The following is a 21,846-nucleotide window of genomic DNA, read 5'->3' on the forward strand; positions in this document are numbered from 1 at the left end:
ATTATAGTAGGCACAGCAAGATTTCGGTCAGCACAAAAAAGAGGTGTGTGCTAAGTTTCTTCAGTCATATCTGACTCTTTACGACCCCATGGACTGTAGCCCACCAGACTCCTCTGTCCGTGAAATTCTGCAGGCAAGAATACTAGAGTGGGTTACCATTCCCCTCCTCAGGGGATCTGCCCGATCCAGGGATCGAACCCATGTCTCTCCTGTATTGGCAGGCGGGTTCTTTACCTTGAGCACCACATGGGAAGCCCTCACAAAAAATAGGGGAAGGGTATTTAAGAAAAGATGAGGAAGAATACTAGGAAGCATTTCAAGTAAACTGCAAAAACCTGACAAATGAGAAGAACTGATCATTTAAACTAGTCCCAGTCAAAGAGAGACAGTAAGGAAAAGAAAATGTATTTGCTTTGAAACTAGTATATGCCATTAGGAAACAGGTAGATTTCCTTTCTAATTCTGTTTTACTTAAGAAACTATTAAGATTAGTTCAGCATTTTAAGAAAAGACTAATTTGGTCATTAAATATTATAATTTCTGTTTGGCTTTTAAAACTTCATCTTCGACCAATGGAAAGTAATTTTGGAACCTATATATGTGCCCTGAAATAGCTTACTTACATCAAGGGGAAAAAAATCACCATTATTGAAGAACCCATGAAGATGTTCCAGCTCTAGTTACTTGGGAAGCCTTCTCAGTCTGTGTTATCATTCTTAAGGTGAGGGTGTCTGATAATCTCACTAAGAAATAAAATTGATTTTTAAACCATTTTAACTTTTACCCAAAAGTATTTCAGTGATTCTTTGTATTTGGTTAAATATATGTTATTATTCTATGGTAAATTTGGCACAGTAAAAAAAGGATCTGATTATCACTAGGTCTAGAATCAAAATTGAATAGAAAAATGCAGTGATTTTAAAATCACAGAATTTTAAACTTAAAGGGTCCCTTATGGGATCACCAGTCCCTACTATCTTGTTTTACAGATGTGGAAACAAACGGTTTACATTAAAAGTTAAACCAAGAAAGAAGAAAATAATGAGATTACAAGTAGAGAGACTCTTTGGAGCCAAAGAAAGCAAGAATATCTCTACCATTTACACAGCAGTCAGACAAGTTGCTTGAATTGGAATCTTGGGCTTCAGCCAAGGCAGTTTCCTCTCAGACTAGACTTTGGTTCTTAGATATTCTCAGTTCCTTTGCTCCAAATGAATTTTTGGCTCACCTCTTCTCTGCTTCTTTCCTGGCGGCCTCTGCATTAGCTCAACATCAGAGACAGAAAGTCCTTAAACTTCCTACCAAGGGCTGCCCTTCCATTCTGCCTCACTGCATATCTTTGATTCCTTCCCCAAAAGATATGACTTATGCCTCTATGACCATTCAAAATTTGAATAAGTGATCAGATGTAAAATAAATAAGAGTAACTTACAGGAAATCCAAGGACTCATGTTTTATATAGATATATTTTTAATTTATTTTTAATTGAAGGATAATTAACAATATTGTGTTGGTTTCTGCCATACACCAACATGAATTAGCCATGCTGCTGCTGCTGCTAAGTCGCTTTAGTCATGTCCGACTCTGCGCGACCCCATAGATGGCAGCCCACCAGGCTCCACCGTCCCTGGGATTCTCCAGGCAAGAATACTGGAGTGGGTTGCCATTTCCTTCTCCATGAATCAGCCATAGGTGTATATATATATATATGTCCCCTCCCTCTTGAACCTCCCTCCTACCTCCCACCCCATCCCACCACTCTAGGTTGTCACAGAGCACCAGTTTGAGCTCCCTGCAGGGACTCATGATTTTTATTAAGAGAATGGAATATCCTTAGTAGTGGCTGACTTTAGGGAAATAAGACAGGGAATAAATAAACAGGGAAATAAGACAGAAGATGGGATGGGTGAGAAGTTAGATGGCAAAGGATAGACAAGGACAGTCCTTTTCAAATTCCATTTCAAAAACATCACTATTTTAAAAGTAGATTAGTCTGTAGCACAGCATATTAGAAAAGCACATAACACGCAGTTAAGAGGTCTAGCGTTTAAAGCTCATTCCAGTAGCTATGACTGTCTGTAGAAAAGATGCCATATCTTTCATAGTCTCTTGGTTTTTCATCTGCAAAATGAGAATCGCAATGTTTATTTCAAAGGTAAACTAGGGAAATTAAACTAAATGTGCAAAGTGCCTGACACAGTGCTGAGACAATGAAAGCATCCAACAATGTTTAATTAAATCTAACCTGTAAGTCTGACATGTGCTATGCAAGGAGATGGAGGCAGTGAGAAGCTGCTGATTAAAAAAAAAAAAATCCCTTTATGAAAGTTAAATTGTAGTAGCGGGTATAGAATGAATAAATGAATCATAAAGGATCTGAGATAGTGAAAATTGCCAATGAGAAAAATAATGCAAGGAAAAGGGTACAGAAAATTTGGAGGAGACATCAGAATAGTTGCAATTTTAAAGAAAAGAATCTATATAACACATTTGAGTAAAAAGCTGAAGTCAGCAAGAAGGTGAGCCTTACAGGTATCTGGGGGAGGAATATTCCAGGCAGATAGAACACCAGGTACGAAGGCCATGAAGCAGAGATTCGTCTGGTGTGTTCAGGGAAGAGTGAGGAGTCAATGTGGCTGGATGTGAGTGAGAGAGCAGAAGATTATTGGCGGCCCTTGTGGGGAGCAGGGGGCATCTACATCCTGCAGGGCCTTGAAAGGACTTTGGCTTTGACCCCTTGGTGAGACAGAAAGCCATTGCAGAGTGCTGAGTTACATGTTTAAAGAATCCCTTTGCCTGACTCAGATGATAAAGAATCCACCTGCCAATGCAGGAGACCGGGGTATGATCCCTGGGTCAGAAAGATCCCCTGGAGAAAAGAATGGCAACCATCTCCAGTATTCTTTCTTGGAGAATTTCATGGACAGAGTAGCCTGGTGGGCTACAGAGTCAGACATGACTGAGAGATTAACACTTTTTTATTTTTTTGCCTGTTGTATGGAGAATAGATGGCAAGGATGCAGGGGGTGCAGAAGCCTACCATTCTCAGGGTGAGCCAGGGGTGGTTCACACAAGAGCAACAGCAAGGGAAGGTGTAAGAAGATACAGGCTTCTAAAGATCATTTTAAAGCCATGGTCTACATGATCTGTTGATGGATCTAAGATGGACTATAAAAGAAGAGGAGGCATGAATTAACTTTATGGGTTTTGGCCAGAGGACTTTGAAAAATGGAGCTGCCGTGAAACAGGATGAGGGATGGGGGTGGCTTAAGAAGTAGGAGCTTCATTTTGGATTGTTAATTTTGGAAAAGCTTACAGACATCCAAGGGGTGATGTCAGTAGGCAGTTAAGTATACATGTCTAGAGCTCAGGGCTGTGGACAGACTGAGAAAGAAAAACTGGAATGCATATCAATGGCATTTGAAGCCATGAGATTAGAGGAGTTAATCAAAAAAGTGAGCACAGATGACACAGAGAGACAGAGCAAGAGGGAGAGATTAGAGATGAGCTAGACACAAAGAGAAATATCTCCAGGAACCAAGCCGTTTGATGCACAATGCCTATAGTTTGGGAGATGGAGAAACATACTGCTGCTACTGCTAAGTCACTTCAGTCATGTCCGACTCTGTGTGACCCCATAGACGGAAGCCCACCAGGCTCCACCATCCCTGGGATTCTCCAGGCAAGAACACTAGAGTGGGTTGCCATTTCCTTCTCCAGTGCATGAAAGTGAAAAGTGAAAGTGAAGTCGCTCAGTCGTGCCCAACTCTTAGCGACCCCATGGACTGCAGCCTACCAGGCTCCTCTGTCCATGGGATTTCCCAGGCTAGAGTACTGGAGTGGGGTGCCATAAGGAAAATACAGCAAGAGCCTAGGGTAAAACCAGAAAAGAATGGTAGTCAGAAGCCAAGTAGGAGAAGTTTCCCAGAAAGAAGTAGTAAGCACTAGGAGATCATTGGTGATTTTGACAAGAAAAGTTTTGGTGAGGCTTAGGGCAAAAGCCTTCCTGGAGTAGGTTCAAAAGAAAATTTCAGGAACAAAATCCAAACATTAGGTACAGGCAACCTTTTAGGGATGTAGCTGGAGGTACAAGTGAGTCAAAATGACAATTTTTAATACAGAATTTCCAGTGTGTGTTAGTTACTCAGTCACATCTAACTCTTTGAGATCCCATGAACTGTATGTAGCCTGCCAGGCCCCTCTGTCCATGGGACTCTCCAGGCAAGAATACTGGAGTGGTTAGCCATTCCCTTCTCTAGGGGATCTTCCCGACCCAGGGACTGAACTTGGGTCTCTTGCATTGGCAGGCAGATTCTTTAGTGTCTGAGCCACGAGGGAAGCCTTCAGTTTTCAATAGTGAAGGAGAAATGGATGATGTGGAGAATGAGAGTAGAATTGCTAGCAACATCTTTAAGTAGGCAAGAGGGGACTGAATCTAGGGAATCAGTGGAAGAATTTGAACTGACCCAAGGAATGGATAGTTCATCTCAAAAGGTGCAGATTGAGGAAGACACAGAGGTCAGAGTTTGGAGAATTTCACCTCTGAATGCTGTAATTTCTTAGGAAAACTGAAAGCATGATGATCAGCTGAGGTAAGGACGGGAAGAAGATCAAATAAGTATTGATCAGTAATCATTTAATTCAAGGCTTACTGTGGGCAAAACTGTGAAGTGATGTTATCTTTAGAACTCTCAGGCTACACTTTCTGTATTGTGATGATGTAGAAACGTGACTCCTACAACTCTTTCATGGAGAAATTTGCATTTAACTGAAGGTTTAACTTGAGAACTCAAGTATCTTAGATGAAATTCAGGAATCAACCAGAAATTAGAAGACAGGGTTTTGCACCCTGAAGTGAAATAATACAGGTAAACTATTTCTTCTGCCCAGGATGAGATGGGGAGCTAACCCATACAAGTAATAGTTGTATAAAAACAGGGGGCTTCCCAGGTGACTCAGCGGTAAAGAATTCACCTGCCAGTGCAGGAGATGCATATTTGATCCCCGGGGTTGGGAAGATCCCCTGGAGGAGGAAATAGCAACCCATTCCAAAATTCTTGCCTGGAAAACCCCAGGACAGAGGATCCCAGCGGGCTACAGTCCGTGTCTGACTCCAAAGAGTTAGACATGACTGAAGCAGCTGAGCAGGCATGTATGCATGTATAAGAAATAAATTTTGGAAAAGGTTTGCATGTGGTAGGGGAAAAAAGTGTCCTGTACCTTACCAAAATAAGAATAACACAGTGTGAATATAGAATATTTGTATCACTTGTGAAAAGTAACTTTACATTTCTTTTTTCCAGATATGGATATTTATACAGATACAACCAAAACAGGTGAAGTAAGCACAGGCATCAATGCAAGAAAATCAACCTTATTGCAGCCATGTCATCAAGAAAGTTAATCTTTCATTTTTAAACTGTAGAAAAACAGAATGAGGCATCTAAGAAACAATCCTGAAAAGCTGCTATTTATTTACTTATGCCGGCATTATGAAACCCACTTTCAAATGCAGCATAACCTTCCACCCAATCACAAAACACTTTCAAGGTAAGATCGACCCCCTGTGTGTTTATTCAACAGAAGGTTTTCTATTCATCAAATCAGTCCTATTATTTGCTCAATGCTGACACTTTTAAAAATATACAGCTCATAATCAATCAGTCTCTAGCAAGGCTAAGAGATAAGAGAGAGGACACAAATTACTAATATTAGAAATGAAAGAGGGAACAGCACTGCAGATCCTATGGAAAATAAAAGCATAATAAGAGAATACTATGAACTACTCCATGACCAGAAATTTGATACCCTAGATGAAAGGGAAAATTTCTTTAAATGACATAATCTGCCAAAACACAGACAAGAATAAATAATCTGAATAGGCCTAAATGGAATAACTAGTTACTAATCTTCTAAAACAGAAAGCACATGGCCCAGATGGATACACTGGTGAATCCTGTCAAACCCTTAAGAAAAAAAAGTGATACCAATTCTCCATAATCTCTTTCAGAAGACAGAAGCAGAGAAAATACTTTCTAACTCATTACCCTAATATCAAAACCAGGCACAGACATCATAAGAAAATTACAAACAATATCTCTCATGAATATAGATGCAAAAATTAACAAAATACTAGCGTAACAAATCCAAAAAAAATGTATAATAAGAATTATACACCAAGTATGTAGGTGGTGCAACATTAAAAAATCAATTAATGTCACATCACATCAACAGACTGAAAAAGAAAATCACATGATCATATCAATAGAAGCAGAAAAAGCATTTGATAAAATCTATCACCCATTCATGGTAAAAACTCTCAGCAAATAAAGAATAGAAGGAAATTTCTTCAACGATCTAGGAAAAAAAACTACAGCTAAGATCATACTTAATGGTAAGAAATTCAAGGCATTTCCATTGAGATCAAGTACATGCAAGGGTGTTCCTCTCACCATTCTTTTTAACATCATATTAGAAGTCCTTGCTAACAGTCAAGAAAAGGAAACTAAAAGTATACAGATTGGAAAGGAAGAAATAATACTGTTCTGAGATGACATGATTGTCTGCAGAATATATGAAATAAAAATTTACCCAAAAAAACCCTCCTAGAACTAATAAGTGATTATAGCAAGGATACACAAGGGACTTCCCTGGCATCCAGTGATTGAGACTCAGCAGTTCCACCTTAGGGATGCAAGTTCTATCCCTGGCTGGGGAACTAGGATCCCACAGGCCAGGTGGTACTGTCAAAAAAAAACTTGCATGATACACGGTTAATATAAAAAAGTCAACTGCTTTTCTATATGTGAGCAATGAGCAAGTGAATTTTGAAATTAAAAGCCCAATGTCATTTATATTAACAACCCAACAATGAATACTTAGGTATAAATCTAACAAAATATGTATAAGATCTATACTAGATTTACAAAACTCTGATGAACATGATCAATGAAAAACTACATAAATGGAGAAATACTCCATATTCATGAGTAGGAAGACTCTCTGTTGCCCAGATATCAACTTGATCTATAAATTCAATGCAATCACAATCAAATCCCAGAAGGTTGGAAAACTTATTTTAAGTTTATATGTAGAGGCAAGCAACTCCAAATAGCTAACACAAAGCGGAAGGAAAAGAACAGAGCAGGAAGACTGGTGCTATCTGGCTTCAAGACTTACTGTAAAGCTATGATAATCAAGACAGTGTGGAACTGGCCAAAGAATAGAAAAACAGATTCATGAAACAGACAGCCCAGAAATAGGTTCACATAAATATAGTCAACTGAACCTTGACAGAGGAGAGAACAACAGAGCAAAGATAGTCTCTTCATCAAATGGTTCTGCAACAACTGGACATCTACATGCCAGAAAAAATTAATCTAGACACAGACCTTACACTGTTTATAAAATTAACTCAAATCTAGAAAACTCAGATGACCTTGGGTAGGGTCATGCTTTTTTAGATACAAAACCAAAGATGCAATCTATGATAAAATTGATAAGGTAGATGTCATTCAAATTAAAACTTCTGCTCTATAAAAGACAGTATCAAGAGAATTGGAAGACAAGACACAGGTTGAGAGAAAACATTTTGCCAAAGACACAGCTGATAAAGTCTTGTTATCCACAATACACAGTTCAGTTCAGTTCGGTCGCTCAGTTGTGTCTGACTCTTTGCGACCCTAAACCGCAGCACGCCAGGCCTCCACGTCCATCACCAACTCCCGGAGTTTACCCAAACTTATGTCCATTGAGTCGGTGATGCCATCCAACCATCTCATCTTCTGTCATCCCCTTCTCCTCCCCACCCTCAATCTTTCCCAGCATCAGGGTCTTTTCAAATGAGTCAGCTCTTCGCATCAGGCGGCCAAAGTATTGGAGTTTCAGCTTCAACATCAGTCCCTCCAATGAACACCCAGGACTGATCTCCTTTAGGATGGACTGGTTGGATCTCCTTGCAGTCCAAGGGACTCTCAAGAGCCTTCTCCAACGCCACAGTTCAAAAGCATCAATTCTTTGGTGCTCAGCTTTCTTCATAGTCCAACTCTCACATCCACACATGACTACTGGAAAAACCATAGCCTCGACTAGACGGACCTTTGTTGACAATACACAAAGGACTCTTAAAACTCAGCAATAAAAGAAGACCTTAAAACATAAACTAAAGACCTTGACAGACACTTCCCCTCAAAAGATATTCAGATGTCAAATAACCATTATGAAAAGATACTCCATAGCATATGTCATCAGAGAAATACAAATGAAAACGAGATATCACTACACACCTAACTGAATGGCCAAAATCTGGAACACTAACAACACCAAATGCTATGAGGATATGGAGCAAAAGGAACTTTCCATACACTGGTGGTGGGAGTGAAAAATGGTTCACTCACTTTGGAAGATAATTTGGTGATTTCTTGCAAGACTAAACATACTTTAAAAAAATAATTTTACTTATTTATTGGCTGTGCTGGGTCTTTGTTGCTGTGCAGGCTTTTCTGTAGCTGCAGCATGCAGGGGCTACTCTCCAGTTGCAAAGTGCTGGCTTCTCGGTGCTGCGGCTTCTCTTGTTGTGGAGCACAGGTTCTAGGCAGGGCGCGGACATCAGGAGTTACAGGTCCTCGGCTCTAGAGCACAGGCTCGATAACTGCGGCACGTGGGCTTAGTTGCTCCAGGGCATGTTGGATCTTCACGGACCAGGGATCGAACCCATGTGTCCTGCATTGGCAGGCAGATTCTTTACCATTGAGCCACCAGGGAAATCCAATATATTGGGTTTCTTTTTACAAGACTAAACATACTCTTACTATACAATCCAGCAACCTTGCTCCTTGGTATTTAGGAATTGAAAACTTATACCAACACAAAAACTGGCACACTGATGTTTTAAGCAAGTGTATTCAAAATTACCAGAACTTGGAAGCAACCAAGATGTCCTTAAGTAGGTGAATGAATAAATAAACTGTTGTACATTCAGACAATGGAATGTTATTCAGGGCTAAAAAGAAATGAGCCATCAGGCTATGAAAAGACATGGAAGAAACTTAAAAGCATGTTACTAAGTGAAAGAAGCCAATCTGAAAAGGCTACCTGTTGCATGATTCCAATTATATGATGTTTTAGAAAAGGCAAAGACTATTACTTTGCCAACAAAGGTCCGTCTAGTCAAGGCTATGGTTTTTCCTGTTGTCATGTATGGATGTGAGAGTTGGACTGTGAAGAAAGCCGAGCGCTGAACAATTGATGCTTTTGAACTGTGGTGTTGGAGAAGACTCTTGAGAGTCCCTTGGACTGCAAGGAGATCCAACCAGTCCATTCTGAAGGAGATCAGCCCTGGGTATTCTTTGGAAGGAATGATGCTAAAGCTGAAACTCCAGTCCTTTGGCCACCTCATGCGAAGAGTTGACTCATTGGAAAAGACTCTGATGCTGGGAGGGATTGGGGGCAGGAGGAGAAGGGGACGACAGAGGATGAGATGGCTGGATGGCATCACTGACTCGATGGATGTGAGTTTGAGTGAACTCCGGGAGATGGTGATGGACAGGGAGGCCTGGAGTGCTGTGATTCATGGGTTTGCAAAGAGTCGGACACGAGTGAGCGACTGAAATGAACTGAACTGAACTGATGGGGACAATAAAAAGTTTCAATGGTTGCAGGAATGGAGATAGTGGAGACAAAGCACAGAGAATTTTACAACAGTGAAAATACCCTGTGTGAGACTGTAATGGTGGGTGTGTGTCATTATAAATGTGTCCAAACCCAAAATGTACAACACCAAGAGGAGGCCTAAGGTAAACTAGGGACTTGGGTGACGATGATGTGTCAGTGTAGGCGCAAATGGACAGTTCTGATAAGTGATGCTGACAGTGAGGAGCCTGTGAATGTGGGGAGGCAGGGGCGTACAGGAAATCTCTGGACCTTACATTGCAAATCTTTAAATTGCCCTACAGAAATAAAATCTGTTTTCAAAAAATATAGTTCAACAACATTTGTATTTACTACAACAAACACTAGAGGGAGCTTTCCCACATGAACTAGTTTACCTAAGCAAAAAAAAAAGAAAAAATTTTAAGTTTTTTATAATACTGAAAAATACCACTGTTTATGAAATACCATTTATTACCACTGCTCCCATTTTAGTCTTAGAATATTAACCATCGGCTAGTAAATTAACTGGAATTTTAACTGATTAGATAAATTAATAAGTTAATAAACTGAAAAAATTAGAGTATGTCAATATCAACCCTTCAAAACATTTAATCTGTTAGATATTTTCAAACAGGACATAATAAACCTAATAAAAAAGATATGTCTTGGTTCTTTATCATAACATATGAAAGAACAGTCACCTAAACAAAACGCTAAAACTGGACACTTGATAAGTAGTTTTAACTTATGAAACGTCTGAACTCTTGAGAAGTGAGCTTTTCTGAGCAATGCTGGGTTGTGAAACAGAACGAACTCTGGAAAAGAGGCCAAAGACAAGAGGTTAAACCCAGAGGGACCTGGACAGGACCAGCTCCAGCTGAGATTAGACGATAAAGCTGTAATGTTATCAAAAAGCAAAAAGTGTCATGAGTTTCTCAGAAACCTATTTTTGTCCTGGCCTTCCTTATTACCTCAGATATTTATACCCTACAGCAGTGATGAATGAGCATCTTGCGAAGGAAAATAATCCAACATTCTTGAACTTGTGTTCAGAGGCATCGGTGACTTGTAGACCTTACCGTTAACCCCTAAATGTGCGAATTTCTTCCTTACACAAAGAAGAAAAAGTCCTAGCTGCCTGCTATTCAAGGACAAAAAGGAAAATGTACATTTGCTACTCTCCAAAATTAGGCTGGAAGGAAAGGCAATCACAGGCATCCAGGGGACTTCCCTGGTGGCCCAGTGATTAAGGTTCCCTGCTCCCCATGCAGAGGGCCCAGGTTCCATCCCTGGTCGGGAAACTATGATCCTACATGCTGCACCTGAGTTCACAGACTGCAGCTAAGCCTGTGCACAGCACTGAAGAACCAGCACAGTCAAAAACAGCAAGCAACCAGATGCTGGATCTCTGATCTGACTTGTCCTCTCCGTGGATGAAAGGAAAAGAGTGTCTCCACGTAGGGACTGTGTCTCCGCACAGCGACTATACACCTTGGAATGCTCTCTGTGCTCTCCAGCCCTTCCAGTGGAGGTAAACTCCTGAAAACAGTGTGTCATAAGGCACTCAGAGAAATGAAAAATTAGTACAATAAAATCTTGTATCAAGACTTGCCTTTGGGACCATCATTCCTTCTTTCTCTGTTAAAGACGTGGTGATTGTACCTAGAAAAGTTTCTCACCAGAAAAACAATTTTTTTCAGAGCTGATATAAGCTGTTTAAAGATATGCTTCTTTGTTCAGTAAATATCAATGATCTCCCCCTTGCCCTTTGTGTGATCTGGCTAAATGATACCAAAGGAAACCATATAATGATTGCTGTTGTTCTGTCACTAAGTCATGTCTGACTTTTTGTGACCCCCATGGACTGCAGCAGGCCAGGCTTCCCTGTCCTTCACCATCTCCCCACGTTTGCTCAAATTCATGTAATGATTAAGGGGATCCAAACCACTCCAGGTTCCTGTCATCTTTGCAGAAAACAATGAAAACATTGAGTCTTTCAGACCTAGAGAAGGAACACTTTCTGGCTGTGCACCTTACAGGCATCTGACTTAAAATCTAATAAATATAGTACTCCCCAAGCAATAAACCTTAACCTTTGAGGTCTCTGAAATGTCACCAGATCACTTGAAACCACCTGGATGAGCATACTGTGACATGACTAGCCTTTACCCAGCAGAAGCACAGTCCTATTCACCCTTGGACATGACCTGTGGACAGACATCTCCTCTCCCCTTCAGAAATCAATCATATGACACTGTTACTTTTCAATTAATTGATCTTTCATAAATTTGTTAAGATTTCAAGTAAACATTGGTAACTCAAAGCCTCTACCCCCCAAATTATTTTTACTTACCAGATTTCATGTATGTAAAACTTTTAACTGGTAAATTTTAATTCTTTGAAGGAAACCCTCATTTGAGAATTCTAAATAGAACGTTTGGCACTGAAATATTCTTCATGTTGTAAAGTCTTAGTTTTTTAATACCCCAAATGCATTTTCATATCTATTTCAAAAAGATTAATAGTTATAGCAATGCTTCATGGCTGACATTTTAATCAACTTGACTGCAGATAAAAGAAATTAAAGAAATCTGTTTGGTGGCAACTAATAATTAGCCTGTATACTGTGATAAGTGGCCAGAATTGTTTTTCATTAAAATTTTCCATGGGATCTACCTGTGTTATATCTTGCAAAAATTCACAACGTCAAAGTCAGAAAGCAAACTCAAAGCAAACTAGCAGTCCTCATACTAGCAGTCCTCATTTTTCATACATGTGACGGCTTTTAAGAAAGAATAAGATGATTCTTATCACTTATCAGCTGAAATACTCACTGTTTTATCTAAATAGCACCCACCTCAATTTAGAACAAATGGTTCTAGTAGATGCTGTCAATGTTTGCACCCTTCCAGAGCCCAATCTCCCCACCCCCCCACCCCCCACAAAGCAGACCACAGTGGAAAGCATGTAATCTCAGTGGATCCAGTGACAGATATAGGGGTGGGCACGTGACCCAAGCCAGGTCAATCTGAGTAACTCCCTAGTATTTTTCAAACAGGAGGTGAGATTTTCATACAACTGTTTTCCATGTGAGTTCTCGAGCTGTTGAGGAAGTTAGTCTGGTAAAACAGGTGGCCATATCACTTCACTGGAGAAAACTAGTCTAGAGTAACACAAAATGAAACCTAAAGAAAGACAGAATTAAAGCCAAGACTTAGAGAAAGAGAGTCCTGGGGTCTCAGGCTGTAGACATCCTTGGAGATGTGACTAAAGTGTTGTTGCATGCATGCCAAGTCGCTTTGCTCATGTCCGACTCTTTGGAACGCTATGGATGGTAGCCTACCAGGCTCCTCTGTCCAGGGGATTCTCCAGGCAAGAATACTGGAGTGGGTTGCCATGCCCTCCTCCAGGAGATCTGCCTGACCCAGGGATTGAATCCATGTCTCTTACATCTCCTGCACTGGTGGGTTCTTTACCACTTAGCGCCACCTGGGAAAGTGAAAAGCAAAAGTCACTCAGTTGTGTCTGTATATTATCTATATATATACAGTCTGTATATTGTATACATACAGACTGTATAGTCTGGGGAATTCTCCGGGCCAGAATACTGGAGTGGGTAGCCTTTCCCTTCTCCAGAGGATCTTCCCAACCCAGGGATCAAACCCAGGTCTCCCACATTGCAGGGGGATTCTTTACCAGCTGGGCCACCAGGGAAGCCTAAATGTGCTCTTGTTCTCCTCCAGTTCTGGGGTCACTCAGGATCTTTTCATAGGGTGGAGGGTTTTCACCCTTGCCTCTAGGAGTCCTGACTAGTATATAAGTCTATGAGAATATACATTAACATAGATGTTAAAAAGCTGTTAATATTACATATAACCTGTTGAACCCAATTGTTGGGATGGGGTTCATCTGCTATGACTGAAACACAAAACAACATTTGATTACACAAAACAGAAGTTTTTTTCTGTCTCATAAAAAAAGTCAGTTGACAGTCCAAGGCTGTTTTGTTTTGACATTGTGTCATTAAATATCAAAGACTCAGGTTCCTTTTATCTTCTCGCTACGCCCTGGGGGACTCAACCCCATTGTCCCAAACAGTGGCAACTGTACTGCAAGCAGCAGGAGTAAGGAGCAAATAACAGAAAAAGAGAGCAAGAGGTATGTACACACACACACACACACACACACACACAAATATAATGGACACTCTTAAGGTTTCTTAAGGAAGTTGCCCCCTCAAAACAATCTACTTACACCCGCCCTGGCCAAAACTAGAGAAAGTTGTAGCAGTAAGGAAAGCTAAGAAATGTAGTCCTGCTTCTGGATGGCCACATACCTAGTTTAAAATTCTATTTATTAAAAAAGAAGAGAGAACAGAAATCAGGAACAATCTGCATTCTTGTCATAATCGTCGATGATTCATCAGGAAAAAAGGCATCAGTCAGAGCTAATCAAAAAAGAAAAATGGAGGTTAGCTAGGTCAGAGTGTTTAAATCATGGAACAGTTCTAAAAAGAAGGATTTTATGTCAAAACTGAAGAAATACATCCTTAAGAGTGGACGAGGTGTTTCAACATCTTTCCCAAAGGGAAGAAGCAGAAAATCTTCTGACCAACCTTCCAAGACAATCATGAGATTACAGCTTTTCACTCAAAGACAACAGAGCACTTCTGATGGCCATGACAGTAAATCCCATTCAAAGCCAACACTGAAATTTATAAATATTTTTTCCAAATAGAACCATGTTGGCTGGTGGTTTCAAAGTCAACTTTTACAGTTCTTAAGAGGTAGCAATGGGGCACCAATGCACAAAATAACCATAAATCTTATTTCAACCTGAACCTACCCCTTTCATATTATTCTGGTACAGTCACATAGCAGATTTCAAGCACATAGTATAAAAATGTAATAGAACTCATTAATAATTTTTATACTGATTATATGCTGAAATTACAATATTTTAGATATACTTAAGTATACTATTAAAACTAACTTCACCTATTTCTTTTTACTTCTTTTTTTAAATCCTTTGACTCAGCAAAATTTTATTGAACAAATGTTATGAGCAAGGAGGTATTGATATATTAACATATTAGTTTCAGGTATATAACCTCAGATATGCAGATGACACCACCCTTATGGCAGAAAGTGAAGAAGAATTAAGGAGCCTCTTGATGAAAGTGAAAGAGGAGAGTGAAAAAGTTGGCTTAAAGCTCAACATTCATAAAACTAAGATCATGGCATCCGGTCCCATCACTTCATGGCAAATAGATGGGGAAACAGTGGAAAACAGTGGCTAACTTTATTTTTCTGGGCTCCAAAATCACTGCAGATGGTGACTGCAGCCATGAAATTTAAAGACGCTTGCTCCTTAGAAGGAAAGTTATGACCAACCTAGACAGCATATTAAAAAGCAGAGACATTACTTTGTCAACAAAGGTCCTTCTAGTCAAGGTTATGGTTTTTCCAGTAGTCATGTATGGATATGAGAGTTGGACTATAAAGAAAGCTGAGCACCAAAGAATTGATGCTTTTGAACTGTCGTGTTGGAGAAGACTCTTGAGAGTCCCTTGGGCTGCAAGTAGATCCGACCAGTCCATCCTAAAGGAGATCAGTCCTGGGTGTTCATTGGAGGGACTGATCCTGAAGCTGAAACTCCAATACTTTGGCCACATGATGCGAAGAGCTGATTCATTTGAAAAGACCCTGATGCTGGGAAAGATTGAAGGCAGGAGGAGAAGGGGACAACAGAGAATGAGATGTCTGGATGGCATCACCAACTCAATGGACATGAGTTTGGGTAAACTCTGGGAGTTGGTGATGGACAGGGAGGCCTGGTGTGCTGCGGTTCATGGGGTCGCAAAGAGTTGGACACGACTGAGTGATTGAACTGAACTGATAAAACATAATGATTCAATATTTACGTATATTGTGAAGTGATCCCAACAAAAGCCTAGTTAACATCCATCACCATAAATTACAAAATGTCTTTCTCTAGTGATGAAAACTTTTCAGATCTACTCGTAAAGCAACTTTCAATAATACAGTATTACTAACTACAATGTCCATGCCATATATCACATCCACACAACATTTATCTTATAGCTGCAAGTTTGTACTTTTTAAACTCCTTTTTTCTTTTTGTAAAGTGGTTACTAGAACTTTTATAATGACATATGTGGCTTACATTTTATTTCAATTGAACAGCACTGCCTTAGAATTCTGTCCTCTGTATACCATTCATGGGCAAGTTAAATTTTATGAACTCTATCAAAAGCCTATCCTGAATTCTTCAAATAGAAATTATCTCCCTCCCACTCATGGCATACTGTAGGCACTCAATAAATACCTACTGAATAAGCTGCATGAACACTTTGTTTTTAGCCTCATGGTACTTAATTCTGACTCGTATGTAATCTGACTTCTTCCATGTGTCTCCTACAAGATTCTGAAATTCCTTGCTTAAAACTCTCTCTTTTCTCATAATCTATTTCCTGGACACACCATCTGTCCACTTCCCTGAACTGTTCTTTCTCGTCTCCTGCTGTCCAGCTCTTAAGTCACTTCTAAACTTATCTCCAGTGAGTTATATTCCTTCCTGGACACCCATGCAGCACTGCTTCAAATCAACTTAGCAGGAAGTTTCCAGTTTCTTGAAAATTCTACTTCAGTTTGTCAACGTGAAAAGATGAAGGGGCCAAAAAAAAAAAAAACCAGTAAAAAGACAAACGATTGCGAAAGATAAGAATATGAGCCCACGTTTATGAAAATTCAATTATAATAAAAAATATTTTCTTATACTAATGTCAGTTGAATGGTTTTCTTGTGATTCATCTATGAGTTTGTGGACTGATTCAGGGAAAAAAGTATTTTAAGAGAGGCATTTCTTCAACATTTCTGAAATAAAATTAATCTCTAAATTATATATATTTTTAAAAACCCCTCAAGTTATGGTATGATTAAAAGAACCTAAAGGAAAAATCTTTCAGAAACCTCCTTGCCTTTCTGAAATACTCCTAAAGATTTTGATGACCTATAAATATTGGATAAACACAAATGCTGTCTTTTAGCCCAGTGAACAGAACGTGAAGAACACAGCAGTATCACAAATAAATCTTCCCTGCATACTGCCTCTAGGGCATAACTGCCATATCAGCAAAGATAAGATGTCCTCAGAGAACTGGAACAAGTGAGACCAAGAGCAAAGCTATACTGCGCTTCAGCCCGGGAGGTCCTTTGCCTACACTGACCTCTGACTAACACAATTCCCCTGGAGAAAAGTTCCCTTCAGAGCCCTTTCCAATGGGTGCCTGGCTCAAGAACCCAGTAGCTATAACACAGCCCTTCAGATCGCCCACAGCATCCACTGCGTCCCCCCCAAAAGACACTTAATGTATCGTTTTTAGTTACCAATGGCTTCTGCCCAGATGTGTCTCATGCCTTTTTCTCTGTCTCTAGCACAAACCCTAGCACATATGGGTATGTCTGCAAAAGTGAGTGTACAAATGAATGAACAAACAAAGGAAAATTGGTGGTTGTGCCTGCCTTCCTAGATCAGAATACTAAATAAGTTCTTGCTCAAAACCAGAGCGTCTTCACTTAGGGAAACAGTACTAATCAAATCATGAATGCCACCTACTCTAAAAGCAGGTGCCCACTCTAAAAGGAAAAGCTGATAAGAGGTTTTGCATAGCCATCACTAAAATAAATACAGGAACAACTTGCAAATAAATATTGGGAGAAGTCAGCTCTTTGTAAGTACTATTTGCTTCCTACTTACTTTGTGCACTTTCTAGAAAACAGTAGCTTTTATCAAGTACTTGTTATGTGCCAGGCACTGTTCTAAATGCTTTACATATTTTATCCCTTAAATCCTCACAACCATCTTGGAGGTAATTCTATTATTATCCTCATTTTACAGATAAGAAACTGTCCTAGATTTTGTAGATTTATATAACCCACACTCTAAATCATGCTAACTGGATCAAGACAGTGAAGATAACAATTTCCAACCTTGACAGAAGGATAAGATCAAAGGTGATTTCATGATAACAGTAAGTTGATATCAAACACTGGGTTTCTTATGATTAACTGTGTACACTACAAAGTCGCTGCAACCTGCTATGATCTTAAACAATCTGCAGTGTTTTTATAAACATCATCAGTTTAATTCCTTCTTACAAGGATTATCCACAAATACTAGACAGAAAACAAAAAGGTTCATAAAGTTGCTAACGTACAGTCACATTACCAAATATCCAATATCAGTATCTACTAGGTCAAGCTACCAATAATATCACCTTAATTAAACATGTAATTCAAATGACTACATTAAAGTTTAGGGCAATAAATTTGGACCACAAACCTCAACTACCGTTTAGCATGTCTAAAAAGAATGCACTATAAGAACAGTTTTTGTGAACACACTATACATGCTTTATATGGTTTTCCTATTGGGCTTCCCTGGTGGCTCAGATGGTAAAGAATCGTCCTGCAATGTAGAAGACCCAGGGTTGATAATAAATAATAATAATAAATAATAAAATGCGGGTTTATATAGCTTTGTTGTTTTTTGAATGATATGTGCTCACTGTAAAATAATAAAGTAATAAAGATAAGTACAAATGAGAAAAAAACTCATCCAAAAATGAATGAAATTTTAGTGAACATCCTCCAGATCTCTTTTATGCACATATAATTAAGGAATAATATTTTGAATAAATAGGATGGTTCTAAGCATCGGTTTTGTGACCTCCTTTGTGTTTGAAAACATGCCCTAAGCATTTTCCATGTCAATAATTATACATCTTTATCATCCTTTTTAAAGGGCTCTCTAGAACAGCAATTCTCATTCTTTAAAATGAAAGACTTCAAAGAATTTTTGTGCTTGTGGTTATGTTAATATTTGTCATTTTAGAAATTACAGTTGAGAAAATTTTAAATATTTTTAATTCCTTTAAAATACATTTAAATAAAATACATTTAAAATTACATTTAAATTAAATACATTTAAATAAAGTACATTTAACAACAAATTATTTGCACATGAACTTAAATGATGTAATTTCACTAAAAATAATGAATAATCCCACTCCTTGGCTTGTGGCTCCTTCCTCCACCACAAAGCCAACAACAGGGATCCAGTCCCTCTTATATCACATCTTTGTAAGCTGTTCTTCTGCCTTCCTCATCTGCTTTTAGGGACACATGTGATTACACTGGGCCCACCTGTATAATTCAGGATAAGCTCCCCGTCTCAAGATCCTTAACCTTAACCACATCTGCAAAATCAGTTTTTCAACCTAAGGTGATATATTCAGAGGTCCCGAGGAATAGGGCACCAAAATATTTGGGGTCATTATTCTGCCCACCATACAACCCATACAAATGCACAAATGCTTTTCCTCTAGATAACCACTGTATTTGTGTATGCAGTTCCCATTGTGTCACATATGTTAAAAAGATGCGCTCTCAATGGACAAAATTCAATAAATTGAGTAATTTCTACTGATCCATCAAGGATATTCTCAAATGAACCTGGCCTTTTTTTTAACTGTGAATTCTTGGTGGTGACAAATATAATGACTACTAGTAAAGTTTGGCGCCACTACACTGATTCGTGCTAAGTCATCAGTAGTTTTATCTACCACTGCTTCCAGACAAGCGGTACAAATGCTAACATAGTGAAAAGGACACATTACATTTTAACATTATGAGGAAAGTAGTTTTGCTGACCCACTGAAAGCATCTCAGGGAACCCAGAGATCCACAACCATATTTGAGAATCACGGTTAATAGAGTATTTTACCATGCCCACAGCAATAAAGTATAAAAACATTAACCTAAGTTATCTCCACTGAATTCAATTATCTGTTAAACTTAAGGACATATAGGTTATAATCAAATTTTAATGCCTTCCAAAATTGTTCAAACAGGCTCCAATACCAGCTCTCCAATTTATGGCTCTGTGGTCTTATACAAATGTATTATTAACTTCTCTAAAACTTTAATCTTTTTTTCATGTATAAAATGGCTTAATGAGACCTGCTTCAAATGATTACTGTAAGGATTAAATGAGAGAATATATATGGTTGGCACATAAGTGCCCACTAAATGGTAGCCATTGTTTCTCATCATCTATCCTGGGTTCAAATATTTTGGTTTTTTAATGGACAGATTCCAATATTACAGATTCTTTTTCTCATACTTAAAACAGGAAAGCAATATGCCTACTTGAATCCTGTCTTTCTCACAGCTGAAACCATAAGATGTATTTCCAGGGTTGTAGATATTCCTCAAGGATGTCAAGGCTTGGAATGAAAGTTTAAGGATACTGCACGTGAACGTCAAAGAGATTTACAAAGAGATCAGAAAATTACAGCAGATCTTACAGTATTAATATATGAGTCAGCAGTTATCAAAAGACAAAGCCTCATCTTTCTCTATAACTTGTTTTGTCGGAATCATTGTATATGTGTATGTGAGTGTGTGTGTGTATGTGAGTGTGTGTGTGTATGTGTGTGTGTGTGTGTGTCGATAGATGGATAGATAAATAGACAAAAGACATATTATTTTTGTATATATATCCAAAAAAAGCTCTCACCAGTTCCTCTTTCCACGTCTAATCGCCTAGCTGCATGTTTGTGCCTTTATATTCTGCCTTGCCACCCATACTATGAATGAACACATTGCTGGTGAAGGCAGAAACACACATATACACACACACCTTGGACATCAGAGGCCATCACCTCTTGCTTACCCCTGAAACCTGTGCCTTCTGAGTTTTTGACCCTCATCCTACTAAGTTGGTCTCTGGAATGCTACACTTACCAACCCGTTAACTACAGCAATTAAGGTTTTCTTGGTTTTCAATATTTATATAATAAAAAGTATATAAGGCTTATAGTGTGCCAGGCCCTGTTTCAAACATTTTGACAAATACCAACTGATGGACAGGCTTAGCTTATCAGATCCACCAGATAATATAATGCCCACTACCACCCATTTGGTTGCTATGAACAGGCCAAGTCTACAAAATGTAGACATTCCAGTACCTTATAAAGTGCTTTTCAATTAATTCTAGGTTGACTTATAAAATTACCTTATAAGGACAACACGTTATAGTTAACTTTCAGAAGCAAACACAAGTTTACTATCATCTCAGACCAACTTATTTTGAGCTCGAATTCATACCACCATATTATTTTCTTACTTATTAACCTAGCTTTAGCAGAATCATCATCTAGATCACACAGATTTTAGATCTTGCCATGGTCTTTATCAACTCTGAAAAATAAACATCATCATCAAACACAGAAGGTCATCAAAACCATTGACATTCATGAAAAGAACAATGGTACATTTGGCTGTTTATGAAATCCGTTTGTTAGATGTTTCAAGTGAAACAAAAAAGAAAATAAAAAAAAATAAAAAAAGAAAAAATGAGTGCTCAGCGAGAATCACCTATATGTCAAATACTTGCTAGAGTATTACTAAATAATGCAAATAATTATGTTTCATATTTCAAATACAATAGAAGCCAGATTTGCCAGCCAATCTTTTTAAGAAAATTAAAGAGTGTAGCTAGCTGTTTTGTCTAGTTCCTATTTTATTTCTCAGTATAAGTCAAATCAAATATGTTTTTTGCCGGTGACTCTGAACTCTGGAAGCAACACTGCTGTGCTTTTACTACACAAACATAATGTGGACTTTGAATTGAAGAGAAACAACAATAGAAGCAGGACTATATCTAATTAATTTCATTCAACAAACAGTATCAAGCAGTTGCTATGTGCAAAACTCTTGTTAGATTTGGCAAAGTGTACAGTGGGTGGAAATATCACCATATTCAAAAAGATTGCATCCAGTTATAAACGAATGTTACCTCAATTTTAAAGAATCAGTTTTAAAAGATGATTATCTCAAGAGGAAAAAAAAAGATTGTGTTATTAGATTCAGTATAAAGCTTGCCAAGTACACAAAAAGCCATTTACAGAGGAGAGGCACTAAACGTGGAGATTTTGCACACAGAAGTGTGTGAATTAAAAAATGAATTTATCAAATTTTAATATATTTTCTAAAAAAATATTGTCATTCCTTTAAGTATTAAAGTAGTCTTGTGAGGGAAGTTAAAGGACAAAGTATAAATTTTCTAAAATCCAAAGAGAGCTTCCTTGGGGCTTAGTGGTAAAGAATC

The 21,846-nt window shown here is 38.6% G+C and overlaps 1 protein-coding gene across 5 annotated transcripts in view; it reads right to left on the minus strand.

Annotated features, from left to right (window-relative positions):
• Window positions 1–21,846, minus strand: part of TBC1D4 (TBC1 domain family member 4) — a 210,086-nt gene that overhangs the window by 92,638 nt on the left and 95,602 nt on the right. The window lies entirely within an intron of this gene.

Source organism: Bos grunniens, chromosome 12, assembly GCF_055505025.1.
Source record: "Bos grunniens cultivar Pamir isolate PY7600 chromosome 12, Bosgru_T2T1.0, whole genome shotgun sequence".
Lineage (NCBI taxonomy): Eukaryota > Metazoa > Chordata > Mammalia > Artiodactyla > Bovidae > Bos > Bos grunniens.